This window comes from Pteropus medius, unplaced genomic scaffold, assembly GCF_902729225.1.
Source record: "Pteropus medius unplaced genomic scaffold, Ma_sr-lr_union100, whole genome shotgun sequence".
Taxonomy (NCBI): Eukaryota; Metazoa; Chordata; class Mammalia; order Chiroptera; family Pteropodidae; genus Pteropus; species Pteropus medius.
The window spans coordinates 6,481,821-6,506,868 of NW_024344378.1; the positions used below are offsets into that span (position 1 = coordinate 6,481,821).

At 44.1% G+C, this 25,048-nt stretch overlaps 1 protein-coding gene and 1 long non-coding RNA gene across 11 annotated transcripts in view; both read left to right on the plus strand.

Moving 5' to 3' along the window:
* Positions 1-2,700, plus strand: part of LOC120609028 (uncharacterized) — a 6,544-nt gene extending 3,844 nt beyond the window's left edge. The window contains exon 2 of the long non-coding RNA XR_005654624.1: positions 2,025-2,700. This is a non-coding gene — a long non-coding RNA (uncharacterized LOC120609028). The remainder of the gene's footprint in view (positions 1-2,024) is intronic.
* The window catches only part of CELF2 (CUGBP Elav-like family member 2), a 473,931-nt gene that overhangs the window by 262,787 nt on the left and 186,096 nt on the right, over positions 1-25,048 (plus strand). The gene's annotated exons all lie outside the window — the stretch shown is intronic.

Genomic DNA, 25,048 nt, shown 5'->3' on the forward strand with positions numbered 1-25,048 from the left:
CTATCGGCCACATGATGTTCCACGTGAGTTCTCGTGTCCAAATGGTGGGTTGGAAGCCATTCCGCTTTTCAGGCCAGTTTGGAACACTGTGTTTCATAGATTCCAATGCTTTATTTGCACTTATGGTTATGAAAACGTGTCTTTATGGCAAATTAACTTGCTGGAGAGACCTAGCTTCCTGACTGAATTAAATTGAGAGCAGTAACTTCATTCTAAGTACATAACAATGACAAGAACTGCGAGTCATTTTAGAAATTTGAGAATCTGGGTTATTTTTCTAAAATGCCATCATTTTGGGGAAAAAAGCATGTGAGAATCAGCTGTCTTTTATCCAGATTCTAGTTACTAAGCCGTGCCGTCCATTTATGGGCAAAGAGATGCATTGTTTTTTGTTTTTTGTTTTTTTTTTTAAATCACCTTGTCTGCCTCTTCCTCATTCTTATTATAATGAATTTGGGAATGTTTAGTAGATCAGGTGACTTGAAATGGTTGAATGTTTTCCAACCTTCTAATACTGAAGTGGTTGACAGTAAAGCTTCCATAGCAACCAGCCTTTTCCTGAAAACATTTTCTCTGCAAGAGAAACAAGCAAAAGGAAAGCAAGAGCCATGTCTCTATGTTAAATACATTGGCTGATTTGTTCTTAAAGGTAAAAAAAGAGAGAGCATTCCAAGCACTGTGGGAAGGGACCGCCTGCAATGTGACCGTGCCAGACTGTCTGTCATTTGGTTTCCGAATCTTCCCAAGGAAAATATGTCCCTGGCAGATAAACCTTTAAACATTAGATAAACATATGTGAGACTTCTTAGCATAAAGTCCTAGAGAGGAGACAGGGGCAAGAATTCTAGTGCAAAACCTTGAAAGATGCATGGCACTTGTTTTAATTGAGTATCATTTTGTACATTAATTAATGTGTCCGTTCTAATTTCCCGAAATGGCAAATAATGATGTGTGAAAACAGTATAATTACATTTTGATAATTTCGGTAAAGTAATAACCAGATTCGATGTGCTTTTGATCTGGAAAGTTATTTATTCTTCTTATCAATCGTTCATCCCTTTGAATTGTATTTATATTCATTTTCTGTGTTCCCCTTTAATTCTGCACCACGATCCGCACCAGCCCTGACGCATCGCCCAGTGAAACTTTGTGCAGGGCACTGCCAACCTGGAGTTTCTTCCCGGGCTCATTAGCAAAATACTTTGAGATTTCTACTGTAAGGGGGCAGCATGCACATGCACGCAGGTGTCCTCACACACGAGGCTTATGCACCGGGGTTTGTGACTTAAAGTGAGACTCCTTGGCTTTGTGTGGCAGTAGCCACTGGTTGCCGCACGATTCCAGAATCTGTCATCGGGATGGAAATGTCCGAGCACCTCCAGAGCTGGGTCTGTGACTGCATGTCCCCCGTGTTTCTGCCCTTCAGTGTCCGCCGTGTTCTCTCTGCTCACGCATGATGGTTTTCACTTAACAACCAGGCTGGAGCCCAGAGACGTTTTAATCCGTGACCCGCAGAGAGTCAGGACAGGTGAGGTTTGCCAGAGTGATGGAAACCTCTGTCTTTTGCTCACATTTTAACGGCGACAAGGAGTTGTCACTTGAAAATAACTTCTTAGCTTGGGAAAAGGCCCTCTTGCCTCTCAATTTGAAAGAGTAAGTGGTGGAATTTTTGTTTGGAGACCAGAAAAAGAGTGACAGAGGCGGACATGTGACACTCCCCAATAGGAGAAGTGGGCTTCAGTATTCACCATCATGACAGGAGACACTTTGAAATGAAATTCTTACAAAACAGGATACCAGCACTTAAAATCAGGAAGCAGGTGATGAACCCACTTTTGAAACTCCCTGATGAAAAAGGATGCATTTATGTTAGCTGATTTTTCAAGAAAAACTATTTCTAAATTTAAAGAACAGTTCCTTGGTATTCACAATTTGTTTAAACATTTCGCCGTATTTACTGTATTGCCATGAAAGTAGGTTTGCACATCTGCCTCACATTCTTAGGTATTAATAGCCTTTTTTAGGTCCTCCGGCCTCAGCACTGGTAATCAGATCTGATTTTGCAAAGACAAATAAGCAACCTCATACTGACCTGCGTTTATTCGAAAGACATTATGTACCAAATGCAGAGGGGATGCATTTACTTCTGGCTCTAAACAGCTAAGGCTTACATAATTTCAGCAAGTAATCTATTAGAACAGCTCTCTTGAGAAGCGCTGTGTTATGAATGGATTCTGCATTCAAAATATCCATTTGTTGCCTCCCTCTCACTAATTACTTGTTTCTTTGTCTTACCCTTAATTCGCGATGCTTAAGCAGAAGAGAAGGGATCCAGTTGGTTGTTTCCCCTTCACAAATCCTTATGCTTAAGGAGCAGCAACTGTCATGTTGACTGCAGCTCATCTCTGTCCAAGGAAAACTGCATCGCCAAGGAAAAGATGCTCGCTCATCGCTACCTCTAATTACCAAGAAGAGAAAAATCACTAAAAACAAATTAAGTATCTTAAATAAAATGGGAAATAAAGCAGTTAACGATCAAAGAGGTGAAATACTGCCATGTCTCCAGTCTGTTTCATGTGCTCATTGAAGGCAGCCTTCGTTAGATGCCTGGCCAAACTGGGGGTTGGCAAAGCTTTTCCCAGTGGAACCCCCTCAGAAGAATTAGTCCAAAATGATTAAAAAAAACAAAAAAAAAAAAGAGTCACCAATTCTAGGTGTCTTTTGTAAGAGAGAAAGCCTGTCGGGCTCTGTGGATCTGCCCTCAGGTGGTTTTCACTCTTAGCCCAGGATGCTGGAGGTGACTTTTACCACCTAATTTAAATAAACTGGAAAGAACGAGAATTTTTATACTTGGCCTTAATCTGAGGAGATCTGAAATAAGTGTCTTACTCACCAAATCCTCTTCCTTCTTCTTTTTTTTTTTTTTAGTACTAGCTCCTATGTCTTCAGATGCATGCCGGTCTTCTGGTGTGAAAGCCAATGGTGAAGTGAGGAGTTTAATCAGTGGTTCAAGAAATGTGCTCTGAGGAATGCCGTGGTCCTCACAAAATTCTCCTGATCGCTTTTTTTTTTTTAACTTGACACTTTCCATATTTTTCTATCTAATGGACTTTAGTGTTTTTAATACTTCCTATACGGATCCCTACAAAAGTGGGGACGACCATTGCATCCATTTTTGTGGTGTGCCTACGGGTATCATAGTAAAAATCAAGAGAACAGAGGAAATTATTTCATTGAACGTTTAATGTGAGAAATTTGCCTTTAAAAATGTTTACACATCATCCTCCCTTGGACTAGACTTCCATAAAGGAGTTCCATTTGCTTTTCCAGTGTTGTGTCTACTCTCGATGTGCATGAAGAAAGGTCAGGAAGTTTTAAAGTGCATTTCTGAATTGGAGTGTATAGGAGAGCGTGGGATGGGGCATGGAAAGCTGGCCCGGGAAGATTTAAACGCTCTGTGCGCTGACCTGCTCGGTGTCATCCCTTCACCTGGAAGCAGCTGGCGCCCCTCTTACAGCTTCGGCACCAGAGGTTCAAAGGAGTCCCGCGTTCCGATTCAGTGGCCAGGTCTCCCGTCGCCTTTACTGTCTGCCCGTCATGGACCTTATGCCTCAGTGCTGAAATCTGAGTCTGTGCCTGTGTTCTTTGTAACCAGGTACCCACACGTTCTGTGTAGCCGAGTCCATTCTTCCGTTCCTGCTTTTAGGATCCTGCTGGGTACCTGAGTTTTTGTGGTTTTTTTTTAATACAATGCTTGGCCTGCTAGGGACCCCTCAAAGGGTGGGTCTTTCTCTTGTCAGCTGATAAACTCTGCCACTATGGTCACCCGTCATCGAGGCCTTCTCAGGTTGGCCGTAGGTTGGTCTCTGCTCCAGGATCTGGCCTTCTGTGGTACCACCCAGCCTGCCACCAACCACATGGAATCTTAACACAGTAAGCCCCATAAAGCTGGGTATTACACTTTAGTCCTTAAAGGTTGGCAAGCTGCAGCACTCACCAAAGGCAATGCCGCCACATGTGTCCCCAAGTACTAGCCAAAAAAGCGAATTCAGGATTATTATTCACAGAAAGTCAGAGATTTGGTGAAGGTTTCAAGTTTTGTCTTTTTGAAGGTGATGTGTATTTTCTGTGCCCGTCTTTTGGGGCTGGGATGAGGAGGCTGGCTAGTAGAATGTCCTTTGCTGTGGCCAGAGACAGGCCCTCGGGAGCCATTGCCTGAAGGATCAGGATCCACTGTGCCCTTGGCTCTGCTTCAGCCGGGCGTGGAGGCTGGGGTCTGCGAGCCTTGACCGGAGGAGGCGAGGGGGACGCCCAGGTCCCCCATCCTCTCTCCTCTGGGTCAGCAGGGGCTGGACGTTGTCTTGAACCCCAGTGTGCTGGAGAGGAAGGAACACCAGCCTCGGAGGAGGTATATAGAGACGGAGGAGGACTGAGAGGGGGATGTGGAGGAAGAAATGACAAACACTGAAATCGTGTCTGTTGCTTTGGAAAGGAGACTTTTATAATGGGCTTGCTCTCATTAGTTTTCTATTTGAGACAAATAATCCATGATCTGTTCCAACATGTATAAGAACTATCCTGTTTTCTCTGTGGAAATAATAAAGGCCTTACCCACTACGTGGGCAGCCGCCCAGGGGGGAGAGCCGACGAGCTCCCACACTTCCCCCTTCCCTTCAGTCTGCGTGCAGTCTAGGAAGAGCATATGTAAAACTGTGTTTAGTTTAAAATGCAGGTAACAGAGAGAAACGCAAATAAGAGTGTACTCTACACAGCGTAGGAATGACTTCAGATGAAAGTTTGGCCAGGGCATTGGGACTGCCCTGGGACAGTGTGACAGCCCTCTGTCACAAGGCAGCCCATCGTTCAAGACCTGCCGAATATGCAGGGAACGATGTGGAAAACCAGGGGACAGGCGAGGGGGCATGTGGCGAGGACACCGATGCACTCTCAGAGCGCCCGGCCGTCTTCCTGGCTCTGCGCTGCACGGGCGGGCCGTCCTGCCCTTCTGCAGAAGTGATTAACAGCCCCATCCATCACCCTGCACACGGCGGACAGCCGAGTCGCGGAGAGCTTATGAAACACACTTGGCAATAAGTCACAAAAACATTCGTATTTTTTAATAACACTTTTGAAGGAGAAAAATCTGTTTTTCAATAAATTCTGGCATAGCTTCCCTCCAGATTTTATTTCTCATTTAAAATTATCTTGGGGTCGATTTTTTTTTTTTTTTTCCTGTTCACTGGCTTTTTACCGGTTTCTGCCTAAGACAAATACATTTCAGAGCAGATTAAAGAGAGGACGAGGGCATGGACAGAGAATTCCAGGTCCCCTCCCATTTATGCTTTTGGTTAGTAGTGATGGAATTAAACCAATGTAATCAATTGAGTTTTACTGACATTTTATAGTCACCATTACTCACGATCAGGTAAAAGTATTTCTCAACTCAACGTCTTTCTGCCTTATTGCCCTGTATGTTGGGCTTTTCTCTGTCAAATACTTGATTTCTAGTCATTACTGTGTAAATTAAAGTTGCCTTTGTAAAGTGATAGATCGCTACCATTTTTAATGGCAGAATTCTGAATTTATGATGTTCACTTAGTTATTCCTATTATTGGAAACTCCCACTTACCTCCAGCTTTATTAAAAACGCAGTTTACATTTACAGTGTCTAATCGCCCAGGGTCAACAAGGTGGTACTGTGGAATGTGAGCTGAGGGTGACACGGACTGTAGAAACTCTCCCCGCTTTTCCATTCCTGAGAAGTCAGCGCGGTGTTATTCATCGGTGACATGGGGCCGCCTTCATGCGGGGCCAGATTTGAGTTCCTAATAAATATAAGTGGATCATACTGTCTAGGAAATGAAAAACGAAGTTTTAGAAGCCTGGGAAACTCATTCTTATACCTGAAAGAAAAGATGATACTTAACCCCATCTTTCACGAAACGTTAAATCTAAGTCTGTGAATATGATAAATATACATGTTCCTGCCCAGAAAGAGGTCCCGTAGTATTTTATAACATGAGACATTTTTAAAGCAAGGAGAAAGTTGCTAGCACACATATGAACATTCAAACCCAGTGAACAGGTACCTTGGGGGAGGCAGGAAAAGCGAGCTCTCCTGTGTTCATTGTCTCATACATGAGCTGTCAGGTTTTCTCCTCTTAATTCTACGAAATGGAAGCTTTCATTCAATGAAACAAAATACCTTTGGTGCTATCTAGTTAGATTTTGAGACTTGATCATTTCTAAAATATGTTTCTGAAGCCTGTGTTTCTTTTAATTGGACATTTGAGAGATATGTAGGGTGGAAATCCACAGGGTATTTTTATGGATTGTATTTAGTGTGGGGGGTGGGGTATAATGGTGGCTGCAGGGCTTCTTGTGTCGTTGAGGGCTAGTCACTGGGTAGGAATCGGGTTTGGAGGAAAGTGATCAGGCCTGTCAGGTGTCGGATATGTAGAGCGAGCTGCAGTACTTGGAGACATCCCGGTAGAAATGTCAAACAGGGCATCGGCTGTCCCGGGCCGGACTACACAGGGAGGCCCTGGGTGAAGAAGTGGATTGTGCGTGTATGGGAATGATTTCAGTCCTACTGTGAGTGAGATGCTGAACAACTAATGAGCTGGTGAGAGGCAGATGCACCTGCACAGGAGGTAGAGGAGTAGCCAGGACATAGGGACAGTGCTGGGACAGGTATGTCATAGATCCCAAGACAGGAGAGCATTTCAAGGCCAGAGGAATTGACAAGCTAGACAAGGAAACATGTGGCTTTCTCCATTAATACGAGCATCGTTAGACGTTGGCAACGTCATATCCTAAACATCTTTGTAGAAAATCGGCCATGTTTTCTAAACAGCAAGGATTCACCCTGCCCGACTGGCTGGCTGCTTGGTGTGTTTTTTACCACTGTGACACAACAGGAAATCGTCCACCCTCTACGTGCCAAGCATCATTTCTCCCTCGCCCGGAATAATTTTGCTTTCATGTCACCAGTGGGAAATGTATCGCTTATTGCTCCATTCTTTCTATCTTATATGGGATCATAATGATCTTCCCTTTTGTTGACAATTTGGATAATGACAGGAAAATATCATCGCTGAGGTGTCTTGGTTCAAAGCAGTTTCCTGGGAGTAAGCATCAAACTCCCATAATAAAGTTTGAGTCCAAATTTAATAAACGTATTTTTTAAATGTTTCGTCTTCCATATTGAAGCAGCGGGGCCTTTGCCGAAATGATTCTAGCGGCAGAACTCTTTGCAGAACTACTGCGGTTGAGTAGAGAGCAAGCACATCCTCCGGATTTTACGTATCCCATCGAACTCTCAAAGTTTGACACAGCCAGACCGTAATCCGGTGAATCCATTGCATAAGCGAAAATAAGTTCATAAAAATAGCAACCGCTGTTTATCTAAGCTTTTCAGTCCTTGACAAAAAATAGGCCTTCAATAAATTTCGAGATACTTTCTCCAATATGCCAGTTTTAAAATCATCGATTGGAAGAAAAAAAAAGCACGAACGGGCTCATTTTGGGGGAGTTGAGGTAAGAAGATGTAAATAAGCAGCCCTTTAGTTCGTGGAGTCTCGTTATTTTCCCCGTAAATAAACAGTTTCTGCTGTGGCCGAAGATGGAGCAAATGCATATGCTGTGGATTCTCTTGACAAGTTAAACTCCGTCTCACTCCCTGGGTCTTGCTTACGCTAAAGAATCTTCAGATTTGTAAAAAAAAAAAAAAGTGGACTTCTGTCATCAGAAGCAGAGGGTGGCCTGTAACCTTTGTGGGGATCTGTGCCGTTTGTCCCCAGAACTCTGAGCCCAGTTCCAGGCCCAGTCCCACGTTCAGCCACCCTCGTGGCTTCAGACATCATGCGTACTACAGTGACTTTCAAATCCGTACCTCAAGCCACACTTTTTCCTTGCCTTTTAGTCATTTTCTTTTGGAAATCTTTACTGTTGTATCCCACGGGCAGCCAAATTCCTTGTGAAATGGAACTCATAGCCCCCCTTAACTGGCTTCTCCACAGAAGTCTTAGAAAAGTCACCCAGGCGATGTGTCAGGATTTTTCCTCTTCCTCACTGCCCACGACTCAGGAGACTCTCAGCCCTATCCATTTTTCTTCCCGAGTACATTTTCGAAAACCAGCCCCCTTCTCTTCTTCACGCGTGGACAGGCCATCTCTCCCTTGTACGTTTACGGCGATCTCCTCAACCACCCTCCCTGCCTTTGCACTGAAGTCACTGATTTTTCTGAAAAGCAGGTCCTATCATGTCACTTCCTAGTTGAAATTCTCCAGTGCCTCCCCCTGTGCTGGATGAAGTTTCACCGGCATGGCAGGTCCTAAGGACGCCTCCCAGTGAGGTTCCAGCCTCTTCGTTAGCACTCGCGTCCACTCTTTACCCATCTACACAAAGCCAGTTAGCAGTATTTGAAGAGGGCCATGCCATGTCGCAGCCAACCCCATGCCGTGCTCACATCTTAGAGCTTCTGTTCGTCATTCAAGACCCACCTCAGATGTAATGTCCTGATGGCTTCCTGGACATTCAAGCACTGAATTCTCCTCTTTATCATTTTCCATGGTGTTATGTAAACATATGGTGAACACATTTTTTTTGTACGTCTTAATGAACATTTTACAAGAAGTGATATAGTCTGGTGCTTTTTAAAAAGAGCAGGATGTTTAATCAGATAAACCTGAGTTCGAAATCTGATTTCACCATGAACTATGAAACTCAAGTTACTTGACCTCTCTGAACCTCATTTACTTATCTGTAAAATGAGATTTGTTAGTAACATCTTTCTCAAACGTTGTCATAATTACCTGAAATAAATTGCAGAAAGCACTTGGCCCATAAAATTTTACCGTGTGCCTGGTATATGTACGTTTGTGGTGGTGGTGGTGGTGTTTGTCGTCAAGATTGTGGTTCCAATAGTTGGTCCTTAGTAGAAGCCCAGTAAATATTCAATAAATAAGTAACAAGTACATAAATTCCCATATGAACGTGTTTGGAAGTCCCAAAAATTAAAATGCAAACTATTCTAAGACATGATATTGTTATTGGGATCAGAAGGCTAAAATTATTGGGTATCTTAAAATTTGGATAAGCGAAATAGAAGAACTCCTAAATTTGTCCTCCTCTGGAATGCGAGAAATTCAGGTTATGATATTTATGGTAGCCCACTCTGTTTTCATTCAGCCAAGCCTGAGTAATATTTGGACAAAAAAAAAATGGACTCAGTTCACCCTTTGGCTCTTAGCTTTTGATCTCCAGCATTAATCTGATTATCACTAATGTCGACCGACTGCTCTTCAGATCATATCATGTTTAATATGTCATAGATAAGTCAAGTTATACAATTCGATGCATGTGGCGTTTTCAAAGTAATGTCGAAAGTTTAATTCTTCTAATGTTTCTAACTTGCTTGCTTGCCTTTTGCCATGGCCTATAAATATTATAGTCCTCTGTCAGATGATCACCTCTAATCTTCAGATTTAAAAAAAAAAAAAAAAAAATCTGGTTTTCAGCTTCTAAGAAACAACATACAGAATGTTCTGATGGGGTTTCCCTTGCGAAGTTAACGTATTTACCAGGAATAGTGAGACCTAAGAAATACCCTTGAACTAAAAAAAAAAACCCACTACGTATACTAAGAAAAAGCACCATTAAAAACAAGCGACAGTTCATTTCCTAATAACGCTCTTTGTTGTTGGTCAGGATAAGACTCTCCTGAGGAAACGGTGGGATGTCCAGTCGTGCTGTTCCGCGACCCGCGGAAGGTCAGCCCTCCGTCGCTGGGGCTCTGCTCACCTCCACCTGATCCGTTTTCTCTCCCCTACCCACTCTCAGTGCTCCCCTGTCCCCACGTCCCCTGAGCAGGTCTGGTCACTCTCCGGCCCTCGCCACACAGCGCCCGGGCCTCCTCGCCGTCCTTCCGACCCCCAAAGCCCGTCTCTGCCCCGGGGCCTTTGCACGTGTTCTTAGACGCCACGGGGCTTGCAGGCTCCTCACGTGCTAGGTTTCTACAGTTAGGTCTGTCTTGACTGCTCTTTACAGGATTACAGCCCAGGCGCACTCGACCCCCTGGCCTTTTATGAATTTCTTCCTAGCCCATTCCATCACCTAGCGATAGTCTGTTGTTCATTTACAAAGTCTTTTTCGTGGGGAAGAAAAATCTCAAAACAAAGCCTGTTCAAGTCGTGCCTTACCTATTTCGATAGAAGATGGTTCCTGGGTACCCAGGCTTTATATTTCAAGGAATCGACGTCGTTCCTATACGTGCACCTTATCGGATACGCTGTGATCATTTTAAGGAGGTCCCAACCACTTTAAAGACAGGCCTAAGCGAAAAAGGACATTTACACTCGGAACTTAGTCATCTTGGCACTTTTAATATTAATCTCGGAACGCAAGCATACCTTCATTTCTGTGGAACTGTGGAATGGGGACAAGGACCCGGCATGCTCGCAGCGTTTTAAACAAGGATAAGAAAGCGAATATGAATACTGCTTAGAGCAGACAATCATTGCTTGCGTTTTTTGTCACCTGGACAGAAGAAAATAGCACCTGAGCAGGGAACGAGGCGTTAGAGCGACAGGTGTATTTACTTTGAAGCACTGGCTCTCGGAATCGTGGCCACCGCTGCGATCCTTCAGAAAGGTCGTTAGGGAACCTCACCTGCGTCAATACCTTCCTATCCAGGGGACCTACCACTCTCCTGCCCCTGCCCGGGCCCCCTGCCAGTCCTGGAACATTCCAGAGGGAGCAGAGCCTTGCCGGAGGCTGCACTTGAATTGGTCTCTTGCTTATTTTACACTGAGACTTACACTGTTTTCATCAGCAGCCTGCGTGTCCAATGACCAGTGTCCTCTGTGGCTCGGGCGGCCTAGCACGCTGTCCTACAGTAGCAGCGTCGCCAGCTCAGATGTCCAGAGAAGCCCGGGAGGCAGCGGGCGCAGGAAGGTGGGCTGCCAGGCCTGCAGCACACCTGGGGGCGCACTGCTGTGGGAGGGCAGCTCCGGCGGTTCGGGCAGCGCTGCCCTGTGGGCCCAGCAGCATGCTGCTCCTGGGTGAGGAAGGCTGGTCAGGGCTAAGCAGGTGTATGCCTGAGCGTGCGTGCGTGCATGCGTGTGTGTGTGTGTGTGTGTGTGTACACGTATGCACACACACCTCTGAGCTTCTAGGGGTCTTCTCTTGGCCACCGACAGCCACCTTCCCTTTTCCGAGTGTAGTCCCATGGCTCGGGGACATCAGGCAGCCAGCCTTTCAGGGACTGTAGGAATCACAATGTCTCTGTAGCAGAGCTGGTTTAGCTGGTTCCACAGCTCCTGCGATCTCAGGTGCCCGGTAAATGCTTATCGATCGAATGCCGTGTCCTGTTTTCACCAGACACCTGTGTCTGGAAGTTAAGCTGTCTCCCTTCTCTCATACCCTCTTCTAAAGTCTTCTAGTCCAGTGTCCCGGCCTCTTCCCGCCCTGAGCCTGTCCACATTCCAGAGTTCCAAGCAGCAGGCCAGACCTCGCTGTGGCGGCTCCCCCCACCCCCACCCCGCCCTGTTCAGGTGAGGGCATAGGTCACTCTTCTCCATCCACGGCACATCACCGTCCTCAGGCCATGAGGAACCCTCTCGTTTAGTTTCCTCCTTCAGCCCCGATCGCCATTCTCTTCAGAGGTCACCACCGTCATGCACTAATGGGGCTTCAGATGTATATGTGTCCTTGAGAAACACGGATTCGCATGGCTGAATTCTGTAATATACATTCTGGTTCTTTCAGTGCTGGTCACAGAGCTACTTTTACTACTGGGCGTGTGTGCCTTATTCCTCCCTTCTGCCCACTACGTGGTACCACGCTGTATAAACCCTTCACGCTGATTCAGTCCCCCGGTAACAAACAGTCACCCTGAGCTGCCGCCAGTCCCCCGGGGTTCCGGATCGTGCTACGATGAACATCCATGTCCTCTTCCGCCTTCGTGGGCGAGTGTCAGTGGGTCTTGTTCTCGCGATTGTGGGGCATGAGCACCCTTAATTTCATCAAGCACAGAAGGTGGCTCTCTCTCCCAGCAGCTGGGAGTGCACCTTGCCGTGTCCCCACATGGCCGAGTGGCACTGGTTGACTTCCTGGCTCCAGTCCGAAAGCGCAGTCACTCTCATTTTAATTTGCATCTAGCCGATTCCTAGTGAGATTGAGCTTCTCTTTCTATACTTTGGGTTTGTCTTTTTCTCGATTGCCTGTTTGTATTTTATGCACATTTTTCTCTTGGATTTCTCATCTTTCTTCCTGTTGATCTCTTGTATGGTCTGGATATGAATCCTTTGTTCATTTTTAGAGATGGCGAACGTCTCTAAATCGTCTGCCCATTTTGTCTGTGGTATTTTTTGTTGTAGACGGATCCATCAGTGCATTCCTTTATGACTTAAAAAATAATCATGTTGAAAGACTCTTTTCCAATCCCAAGCTATCAAGAATATTTCCCGGCAGCTGTTTCTGTAGCTTTAAGGTTGTGCTTTATGTCTAGACCTTCACAACATTTGAAGGGAAAGTTTTGGGGGATTTGTTTTGTTTCTGTGGTGGCGAGGCACTGATCTAATATTTCCTCTCTACAGTGAGCTAGTTTTTACAGCCACCCCCTAAATAATCTGCTTTCCACTACTTGGCATTGCCGCCTCTGCTATGTAACAAGTACCACACGTGCGTGGATCTGTTTCAGGACCCGGATTCCATTTCCAGAGCAGCCAAGGGACTTGGGCATCTGAGGCTCCAGGAAGCCCGAGGGCCTCAGGGGCCTGGTGAATGGACTCGAGGAGTTTTCCGTCTAGAATTGAAAGCCTTGAAGGGCCTTTGAATAGTTGCTACTCTGTGCTCGAAGTTTCACGTGAAGAGTCTGAAACTGAGATCAGAGAGCTCAGAGGCGTGTGCCAGTGGCAGATGCAGGCCGGCGCCCCTCGGTGTCACGGGCTGTGGCCGTGCCCTTCGTGGCGAGGCAGCTTGTTTTCTGCCTCCCTGCTCCTGCCTGTCGCCGTTCTGTAGGTTTCTAGTGACTGTCGTTTCGTGACCAAATGTTTTTGCTATTTAGACTGGTGATTTTCCTTAACCACTGGGAGCAGATGTCTTATATTTCCTTTTTCCTTCCTTCCTCCCTCCCTCCCTTCTTTTGCAGCAAGAGGGAATTTATTGGTCCCCGTCGAGGAAGCAGGTGGGCATCAAGGGGACTAGACAGCAGAGATGACAGGAAGGGCCTTTCGATGCTTTGTATTTTAATAAATGTCTCAGAAAAATTAGTCTCGCCAGTGTTCTTTCCTAGATGGCACTGTACTTAGATGGATTACAAGGATACGTTTCTCTGTGAAAATCCCTCCCTCCCTCCCTCATTGAGTGAAATAAACACCAACCACCACCAATGTCATGGAACAGAAGATTTGGAAGAAGCCGTCCAACCCCTTGAATTTTCCCCCATCTTCTAAGTCTGGATAAACCCTGGCCAGGCTCCTGCATGATCGCTTAGCTTATTCTCAACACTGCCATCTTAGTAAATCAGTTAATTCGCGAAATAACAACAGAGGAACTTTAATCGGCGGTAACACTCCCAAGGCAGAGAAATCCGATGAGAGGAAGGAGAGACGGGGAGCAGGGAAGGCAGCGAGACAGCCAGCGTGAGCTCTGCGGTGTTCTCTGAGGTCGGTGCGCTCTCAGAAGGGCACCAACCAGGGGCCACTTCTAGAATTCCAGAGCGAAACGTGCCAAAGGGAGAGTCGCACCTAGTGCCATTTCTACTCGTGTCTCAGCTCTGCAAGCCTGGCCTTCCCCGCCGCCTCATGTAATGCCTTGACCCCCACTAATTAGCCCCAAGGCCCTCGAGAAGGCAGCACACTGTGTGCACGTTCGACTGTGCCCTTAATTTCAAAACTGCGTAACTACAGAAGTGTCTGGCAGGGTGAGCAGGGAGAGGGGCTGGCGGGACGGAAGATAACAGGCTCCGCCTCTCCCCAGCCTACGAACATGTGGTTAGGATGTGCTTTTCCTTTCTGTTGTCCGTCTCTGTGATGGGAGCTGTCATTTTGGAGTGAATTGAAATCCTTCGATGAAACAACGATATGTAGCATTTGTTAATGGAATGACTTCTTTTACTCGGGCGCCAAAATCTTCTGGGCCTCCCAATATTATTCTTCATCTTGCTGTTGAGTGTTTTATTTTTTAAATTTCCATGTTAAAGATGGACAGGATGACCAAACAAAACTATTAAACAACTGACCCCTCCGCCAAGTCCGTCATCTGGTAATAGATATCATATTTTGAGACTTTTGTTCAGGAGATGAACATTTGTCGGTGTAGTTAAGACTGATTCATAAGAAGCATCAGCTTAGTTTCTCTTTGATCCGCCTTCACTGAAACCTGCCTCAGAAACTAGAACTTTTTTTTTCTTCTTGGCAAAGCCTAACAGAGTTGTAGAGGAAAGCTATTTTCAATTATAAAGAGGATTTATTTTTCTCTTCCTTTAAATGGGAAACTGTTCCTGGTTTATGGGTGGAAGAGGATCCTAAATGTTTATCTGTCTGATGTGAAATTCTCCCTTTCACTAAAGCAACTTGCCCTCCTGTCATAGAGGTTATGGATGAAAAATGATTGAAATCATACGAATGGATGTCCTCATGCTGTGTCTGTAGTGCAGGCAAAATGCCCCGAGTTTATGGTGGACACATGGAAACTCAGTGTTTCCACAGGCAATCTGAGAATGAATCAATAGCTTAGACAGCAATACATTTTAGAAAGAGACTTCTCATATAAAGAGGAGGCAGTCGCAACATATGAATTTGGTCGACTTATAATATTCACGTCTGGCATAGCAGAGACCTGTTTTCTGACCTGTGTGATAGGCCTAGTTTTTGTAAAGCAAACACGCTACGTATTTTGGGGTTACCCCAGAATGCTTTTTAATCTACTTATCTGTTTCTTTCTTGTATCTATTTTTGGTTTTCCACTGAGACCTCTTCCATATTTGCACCTTTAAAGATACATGGATCCCTAAAGCAGAATTTTAGAAACGTGCAGATTCTGAGCTGACACTTCTGCGCTACGGCATTTTTATTGGACGCTAATGTCTTTTCAAGAAAATCTTCCTTTGTGGGCTCTTTCATGTTATTCTCCGTTTCAGTCATGGAGATAAAGTAAGCTTTTCAGTTTAAGATGTAGCGCAGGAAGTGGGAAGCATCAGCAAGAGATCATTAACTAGAGATGCATACAAAATTTGAGATTATGGGTTATTGGATACGGAAACGGGAATCCGAAACTACTACAGGAGCTGAAGAAAGATGAAGCCAAATAGATATTCCTAGTGAAAGGCGTATATACATTTATACATAATACACGTACATATGTGTGTATATCCCTAACTCTAATCAATCACCCTCGATCCCCACTCCTGCGTGCATGTGCGCACACGCACACACACACACACACACACATATTTAAATAAGAGAGACTAGAGCTATTGGTTGAACTAGTACTGGTTCATTAATTTTCCAACTGGTAATGGAAGTGAAGTCTTCAAAATGAGCTGGGTTTTTGGCTTTTGTGTGTGTGTGTGTTAGTTTATATATTTTCTAATAGCAAACGAAGTACATGTGGTAGACAGCCAAAGAGATGCCTTTATGTTTATTTAGGAGAAGGAGTTCAAGTGGCAATAAACTATGGACAGTATTTATTTGGAGGATAGCAATGGTAATAATCCATTTTAGTGTAGATGTCTGTGAGGCAAGAGAAGTCTGGGCAACGAAAATGGTTTATAGGCAAAGATATGGCAAGTGCAAATGAAATTACGATGGAAGACAGTTTGGAAACGGAGTCATAATAAATAAAAGCTTTTCACTTCCACATGTGCAGCCCATAGCCGACGCCTGTTCCCTGACGTGAAAACATTCTTTATTGCCTTACTATCAGGATTTGGAAAACCACTGAACAAGGAAATGCAGTTTTTAATTTGCTCAGAAAATCAGTGTCTTCTTAAGTTTAAACGTGGTTGGCTTTAACTTGCATTCTAACCTAGAGTCCAAGGTTGATTCTTGTCAAGGTAATACGAGCACTTTGTTTCTTAGGGAATGTTTCCAAAAGAAAAATCAAGGTTCTGTTTCACTCACTGTTAAAACGGCCTTTTCAGGTGTTTCACATCCGTTGAGAATCCCATCGTCAGCATCATCATTACTATTAATATAATTATCACCACTAGATGGTGCATGGGGAATTGGGGGCACAGAATACTAGAGTATCCTTTCTCTTGTACGCTATCGCTAATTGGCTGTTAAGGGAATATAGGAACGTATCAGAGGGTGAAGGAAGGGGGACGATAACATCCGACGGACTTTTCTCATTAACTAAAATTATGCTGCAGATAGAGCGGTGGAGATAGGCATGACAGGAGGGGCGGTCTTCCATATTCGCACCTGTAAAGATGCATGGACTACTAAAGTAGGTAGTATCATATGCGTGCTTCACATGTCCCGTATTGGAAGCACATATTCCTTAAATCAGAGTTAGAAGGACCTCTGCTTTCCTGGTGGACCTGGGTTCTGAGGAATCCCATATCAAACACATCAGTTTGTCTTGACTTGAGTCTCCGGGAGGCCCCTCTGTGCAGAGTTAACTGAGTTGGGGTCCTGGCTTGTCCCCTTCCTGCATCTGGCCCAGGAATATAAGAAACAAAATCAAGGTTCTGGATTTGACAGGTGTCACTTCCTGTTTTCATCTTTCTTCTAGTGATTTTGATGGACTTTAGGGAGTCTCTGCTGTCAGAAAAGGTACTGGCTTCTAGTTTCCTGTATAACATCTTGTATCTGACTTTCTCTATACTAAAAATGTAAGTGGAAGGAATTATATAAATGGTTCGATTAAAGTAGTAATTGGGCAAAAACAGCTCCTAACATCTAATTCTGGGAAATGCTTCTGTGCTTTTTATTATCTTCTTCCCATTTCTCCTGCTTAATTTTAAAAAATATGACATAATAGCTCAATGAAGGGTTCCACATTTCTCATTTGTCTTTCTAGCCTAGTGCCTAGCACAGGGCCTGGTTCTCAGAACATATCGCGAGTAAAAATAAATGAGAGTGAATAACGATTTTAAAAAGACTTTTGAAAATGTTTCGAACCTGAAAATAATTTCTTTATAGCCACAAACATCATAGGCTAATAGTATTTATGTAAAATGCCAGGATAAAGCAAATATGAAGGGATGTTAATGAGGAATGTATCAGTAAGTAGACAGCATGATGAAGAAAATTTGGCAGTTTCAAATGTGACAGGATATTATGTCACATCTCTTGATAACACCAAATTTGGATAAGTCACAGGTCATCTCGTGGATATTTAAAACTAGCTAACACTCTCACTTAGCTGTACTCTCAGAGTCATAAACCAAAAGAGGACTTGGAGTCAGTACACAGGGGTAGAATGTCAACACAGTCGAGCATTGCTGTTTGTGTGAGGTTGAGTGGGCAGGTGGTGATGGCGGTGGGTGTTTGAAAAGATGCTTTTTAAGTGGTTGTCTAGTTGTAATGGGTTGACAGAAGTCTTTTAATTCTTTAGACTTGAGAAATTTTAATTATATCTTAAAGTCTTAGACCTCACAAAGATATTTATATTTTGGAAAGTTCATTACCTTGTCTAAACACCCACAGCAGAATATGCAATAATCTTAGTATACAGCATATAATTTTAAGCTTTAATTAGCTAAAACATATAACTAACACATCAAAATCATGTTTTTTCTTTTTTTTCTTACAGTCATCAATTCAGTAGGTAACTGACTTTCTGTATCGCCACAGAGTTCCCAATATGTAACATAGTTTCTGGCACATAGTAGGGGCTTAATAAACATTTTTGAATGAATGACTCCAGTCACACCCCCCACAAAATACAATCAGCGCTACATACACGCGTGGACATGTACTCGCAGCAGACCGTCCAACATGCAGCCTGACCCTGGGAGTGTCTGGAGGCCAGAGAGCTAGGGACGTGTGTAGACACACAGATTAAAATTGTTTTCCAGCTCTATTTTGATTGGTAACATCAACTCAAATGGAGCCATAAGCCACCTACTAACAGATTTTTAATGGGTTGAGAGGATGTTTTTCTTATTCGGCTTTTTGTATCTAGTCCGGCAGCTGCAGAGAACTTGTTACTACAGGCGTTTAACAAATTTTTATTGGGTGGTTGGTTGGAAAGGAAAGAGAGAAATGTATCGGGTCATTAAGAATGCTTGCCCTTTCTCGTATGGAAAAGAAAGGGCTTGCTTGGAATAGGAGGGAGTTGAATTTGTGAGTGGGAAGGATCCATTATCCGTATCTGCTGAAGGACTGTCAGATATGAAGTAAATTTAGAGACCTACTTGTCCCTTTAGCTGTTCATCACTGGGGGTTGGCTCCGGTGGCAGGATGCTGTATTTTGAGGGAAGCGAACGATATGGCATTTCTTCATGTACAGAACGTTAGCTGATCCCATTACTCAAAGCTCCTCAAAAAGTCATAGCTGACACTTGACTGAGCTGCAGAGGGAAAAAACAATAGACCCCAAAAAATACTGAAATGTGTGATGAAAATGTAGGTAGATGCAAGTTACTCATCACCACTTCTAATCCAGTTTGGTGCTGCTAGTTGTCAGTGGTATTAAAAATCTAATTTTAATAGGAATTGATTTTATGTATGTCTCTTCATCCTTTCAGAGAGTGAAAAATAGGTTGATTTTTCGCATCTCATCCTACCCTCCTTTGTAATGGATTGACATTTATGCTCTGACAATCGGTATATGAAGATAAAGCATGAAGGACCTTCTTTTTCATAGGAGTCAGCATGGTGCTAGTATACCCTGATTTCCAAAAGATAAGTGCAGAAAAGTAGCAAGTAATTTTTCAAAGGGCCATCATCCTGTGGGATGGTATTAGTAATTTTGAAGATAGTCCTTTTAATTTAGTGCTGCAAATTAATATATTTGAATTGTTTCTCTGCAAGAACTCTAGACCACAGAAATTTACACACCATCCTTCAGAAGAGCAAACGACCAAGCCATATGCAATTTTAACTGCAGAGGATGGCTACCTCTTATCCCAAGAAAAGCTCCTCCAGCACACGATTCTTTGTTTTCATTTTTGAAACCTAATGATTTTTAAGATGCAGAGATTTCACTGACAAGTGGATAAGCCTTGTTCAATGACAGGTCTCTGTTTATTTACTCACATATTGTATATATAAGGCCTCAGAATCACAGGGGCGGGAAAGGGGCTGACCACAACCTGTCCTGCAAGGCTAAACTTACCCAGGATCCCACAGTTAGTAACTCAGATTGGAATCTGAGTGGTCTGGCTCCAGATCATTCCCCAACCACTACGCTCTGCTTCCTTCCAGTAGTACCAGGCCAGGTTTGTGCATCACGGGGACAAGTCATAGAGTTCCTCTTACCCTTTTATATCATATCTCTTCATTGTTGTCTCCTATTAAGACCACTGAGATTTCGAATGCCAGGCTGCTGGTTCAGAAGACTTGTCTTTGAGTTGTGACATTTACTAGCTGAGTGGCTTTGGACGAGTCACCTTTCTGAGTTCGTTTCATTGCCAGATGGGTACAGTGATATAAATCCTGTTGATGTCACAAAAGTCGAAACGTTCTGTAAAGTGTAAAGCACTGTAGGAGTAGGTTAGGCATCAGTCAAAAAGACCGGTGGTTCCTGGGGGTGACGGTGCCCACAGGGGTGACGGGGCCTCGCCACCGCCCTGCAGTCCCAGCTTCCCCGGCACTCCTACAGGTGCTGGGGACGCCGCCTCGACCTGGGTCTAGCGCGAGGTCGTGCCGGGCATTCGTGCCAAACGTTCACCATGAGAACAAGGACTACGGATGTGGCCGTGGCATGAAATAAACCCAATTCCCGTTCACATTAAAATGGAGAACGGAGCCTCCATTCTAGGCGACAAATAACACGTTTGCTCACATGTTTTTAAAATGCACGGCTCTCTGGGGAGTGTACCTTGGAGTGGCTCTGCCAGTGACCCCAGGCAATGTGATACTGAACTTCCGGTGCATCGGGCTTGGGCTGAAGAGTCTTCATCTTAGCTCCTGGTTCTGATCTTGTAAGAGCTAACTCATGCATGCACAACATGATGGGCCATGTCACGCTTCACAGCCTCTTTCCGTGCTGTCCTTTTATGCATTTTTTATAAGGCAGAATGTATTCAAAGCATTCTGCCTCAAAAGGCATTTTGCTCTAATGGTTGTGTGGAAGTGTTTACTCTCTGCTTCTATGTTTTTAAGAAACAAAAGGGTAATCAGAAGCATTTAATTGTCTTAGATGCTCTACAAATAGTAATTAAAAGCTATTTTTCTCTCAGTTTTACAGAAGTATAGGCATGTCTGTGAATTAAATAAGGCCCTCGTCAAGCCAGACTTGCACAGCAAAGGTGGTATATTTTAGTATGAACTGAGGTCCCTTGCCCGGTTGCGTGATAAGTAAGCCCAGTTTACTTGTGTCTGTGTTCTTCATCTCTGTATTCCTATCTTCCATTCCCAAAGCTTTGGGTAACCATTCTCAAGAATATGTTACTTCTGCTGAAAGGTTAGTATATTTAACAAAGAGTTCATAACATCCCATTTCATAGAGAGAAAAATTGAGTCACCGCAGCCTCAGATTTTTGCCCGAGGTGATAGGTAATCACTGGAAAAGCTGACGTTACTAACTTTGGAATTCCTGGCCTTTGAATTTCCTCACCAATCCAGCAGCCTCTCATTTGGATGTCCAAGAGAAACGTGACAGCCGATAGATGCCTTAGCTCACCCTGTTCAAGGATGAGAAAAATCAAAAGCCTGTCATGTCGTCTTACAGCTCAGGAGTCACTTTTCTTGTCCTTGAATCATTTGAGCAAAGACAAGGAGGTCTGCAAACCCCGATTCTATTTTGGTCCTGACCGATGACTGTCTGTTTGACCTTTCACAAGCCACTTAACTTCTCTGTCACTCTTTGTGAAATGAGGATGGAGGGGGCCCCGGTCTCCTCCTGCCTGTCCCAGAGGGTGACTTCATAAAGAAAGCTGAGTGGAGATGTTCAGACAATGGGCTGCTGAAGGCACTTTCTTGAGCCACTATCCAGTCAACCAGTTACACAAACAAGGCTGAAACTGGATGGGGACAAAGGATTTTTCAGTAAGAAGGTGCACCAGAAAGACAGTGTAACTGTGCCACCTCTGTCTCTGCGTTAATGAAGGTGCGATGGTCTAGAGGTATGATTTTTTTTTTTTAATTTAGATAGCCTAAGTAAACTTGAACAGATGAATTTGGGAGAGTTTAATAAAATAGAGCAACAAATTGAACTGGCGGAATGCAGGAGACATGCTTCCTAAAAGTCAGATTTTACTACCATCCATCCCCTGGAGCAGCCATCCATGCCAACCACCTATCTCAGTGTAAGCTGGGAAATTCCCTCTGATTCAGGATAGTGAACATAATATTTTGTAAAAGCATGTGGCAGGCACTCTCTTCATGGACTCTTTCATAGCGTTTTAAAAAAAAAAAATTTAAGAGAATTTTATTATAACGAATCAGATTTATGGTTTCCTCTAACATAGTCTAACCGTTAATAACTTATTCTATCAATTTCAGGAGAAATGTCTTGTTCAGAAATATCATGTTTGTACTATAAATCTTTAGTTTCTTTTTATTGACAAAGTTCATATATTTTAATATTTAAAATCTTTATAAATTATGTTTAGAATTCAAAGCCCCATAAAAAATGGATAATGGCTGCAAATAGACTTTTCACAGAAGAAAAAGTACAAATCGCTAATTTATACATGTAGATACCTTCACCCTCACTCTGTAATGATCAGAGGGACTGGAACGTTTTAATAGTCAATAGAATAAGTATATCTGGGTTTGAATCCTGACTGCACTACTTAATTGGCTATTGGATTTTTCCTCCCCTCTTTTTGTATATTGTTATTACTTACATACAGTAGAATTCATCATTTTGTACAGTTTGATGCATTTTCATAATTGTATATAATCTTGTAACATCACCACAGTCCCTTCATTTTTTTAATTTATGCTTCAATTTCCTAGCAGCTAATTTTCCCAACATAGGCAGAATCAGGTTGGAGACAGGTACAGTGCTAATTCCACAGGTGAATGGAGGGGCTCATCTAAGGGAGCAGATACTCCTTGAGCATCTGTTCTGTGTCAGGCACCTTTGCCAGGTGTAAGGGATACTGTCTTTAAGGAGTGTATGTACCAGGAAGTGTAGGCAGTCACAGTTGGAAAGTATATCTGTAGTTATAAATTTACATATTGATGATGAAAAGGATATCTGCTTATTAGTGCCAGGGAGCAAATATTCCTGGAATCATCGATTTATCAAGCAGCAAGACCATCCACATTCCCTCTACTTCCCCTTGAGAAGAAGAAAACTGCTGGGTTCTGCCCTGGGTTCTTCATGTTCTAACAGGATTTCGTTTCCGCTGTTTTCCATCATTGTTGAATAAGAGGATATTTACCAAGAGAAAGTTAGACTTCAGGCTTACTTCATATTATTTAAAAACAGACTAATCCCTACCGTCTTTGAAATTCAAATATCAAACATCTTCAAAGACCCACGTCCAAGTACCAGCGTCCATTCTGGAAGCTCGCTGGCTCTTCAGAAATCTGAAGGACAATGAGACAGCTCCGTTGAGCCCTGAGACCGGCAGGAGCCTGTGCTTTCTCCTTCCTGCATCTGGGCCTCTCGATTCATCCCCCGCCTCCTCCAGCCCCTCCACCCGCTCTGCTGTGGGCCCTTGATTTCCTAGATTACCATCTAGAAAGGGATGAGGGCCATAGTGAGCCCTGCGGCAGCACTAGAGAGAGTGCTGAGCCTCTTAGAAATACTTCACAGGTGCTCCTCTCGGAGGCCTGCAGGCCTTGAAGTACGGAATTGCTGCAGGCGTGGTGCAGACAGCCTGCAGATTGGCCGGCTCCTGCCTCTTGAGCCAGCAGCTTTAAGCGTGTCCACTTGCAGATGCGTCGAGAGCTTGCGGGTAGACCTGCAGCCTGTGACAGAGCTCAGTGACAGCCAGTGATTTCCATGACTTGGACCCCAAGGTGTGTGTGTTCCCGTCGGGTACAGAAATCACCAACATAGACCCCAGTCTGGCCTGAGAAGTTGATAAGGTGGCACAATTGGACTTTTCAACTAAATGCTATTTTGCAAATTCAGAAATAATTTCCACCAATTTTCAGGCATAGGAAACCAATTTCTCCCTTGATGGGTCCAATTACATGGTTGGTATAAAATTTTAAGACCTGCCTTGGTGTTCTCCGAGGCTGGCCACTCTGCGGGCTTGTGAGTGGGTAGCACGCACAAGATACCTGGAGTATTTGTAGGTCTGGACTGTTTGCATGAAAGAAATTAGGAAAATTCTCCTAATGCCAATCCATTAAGCAACATTCTCTCTTCTCAGTGTTCTTATTTCCCTCTTCTGATGTCTCTCTCCTCCTCCTCTTACCTCTTCCCTCCCTTCCTCAACACATATCTGAGGCCCTACTCAGTGCCAGCCCCATGCTGTACTGGGCACACAGGAATCACCCAAACACAGCTGCGTCACGCTTTCCCGGGGCTCACGGTCAGATGGAAGCGGCAGACATTAGCCAGATCATCACAAGAACAAGCAGAAGTTACAAACTCCAGTGAGTGCAGTGAAGACACCGCGCCCATGCGGGCAGGTTGACGTCTGTCCTCACTGTCTTGGACTTTTCACTTGAGGAAAAGCAATTTTGCCCATGTGTCTGTTTCTGAAGGAAGGGCGCCCCCACGGAGCTCTTTAAGGCACTGCCTTTCCTGGGAGGTCTTATTCTGAGTGCACAGCGCCCACCCAGCATGCTGGGAGGAATGAATGCTCTGATGACAGGGCAGAGTGGAGACTTGTCTATCTTTCAAGGAAGGATTCGTACAGACTGATGAGGCGGGTTTATTTCGTCCATATTCAGATAACTGACCGTCCTAGAATGATGGCAGAACGTGAGGTCATTTCAAAGACCTGCTGCACCCAGACCCAGGAGACAGACAGTCCAGGCAGTTCAGGCATCTCTGGTTTCTGTCCCACCTTCCATCAGATTTTTTAGGAAACAACTGAATGGAACATTCAGTTTTGAAATGCATAGCACTGTTGAGCATTGGGGGTTAGTGTTTTCTGAAAACAGATCTCTGCAGTAAGCCCCGGGCTGTCTACCTGCGCCCCTTCTGAATCCTGCTGTCTCCAAGATTCTGCAGAGCAGCCTTGCTTTGCAGCGTTATTCACATTTTTTTTTTTTTTTGCAATAACGATGGCAACCATTAGAATAATATAAACCACTTACTAATCAGTTTAGTAACCAAGGACATCTGCTTTACACAATACGGGGCCAAATTAAGAAGGCTTTTATGATGTTCAGAAATTGCCTGTTAGACAAAGTCAGAAAACCTAATGGTAAAATCAGTTGACTCTTTCTGCCAGTTTCCAACCAGCTGTCCCCCTCCAGTGACTGCAGAAAGCCACTGACCCGTGGTCATTCAGATGTCTTCAGAAAGTAATCCTTTCATAGGTAGTATTCCTCAACCTTCCTAACTTGATTATCTCGTAGGTGAGAACAGAGCCCCTTTTTCCTTCCCCTTGGATTTGCTCCTTTAAAACCAGGGAGAATGGGCCTCTTAAAAACAAACAGTCATGGGGAGAAAATTATCTGGTGCCGGTCTGTTACAGCTTGATTTGTACGTATCAAGTATTGATGATGGCCAAGCTCACATGGCTAACAAAATGTAATTGCTGTCCTCAGGAAGCTTATTATCTTGGACACAAATACAGGGAGTTATTTTAGAGTCTGAAATTGCTGGCAAGAAGTGAATAACTAATCTCCGGGGCCTGGAAGCAGGGCCGTGATCCCGTGTAGAGCGGGGAGGGACAGCGTCTGTCCTAAGACCTGGCTATACAGTTGCAATATCAGGGACCAGAATTTACAGCTTGGAGTCCCAGCCTCCCAAAGTGGCTGAAAGAAAGAAGGAAAACAAAGGCAGATAA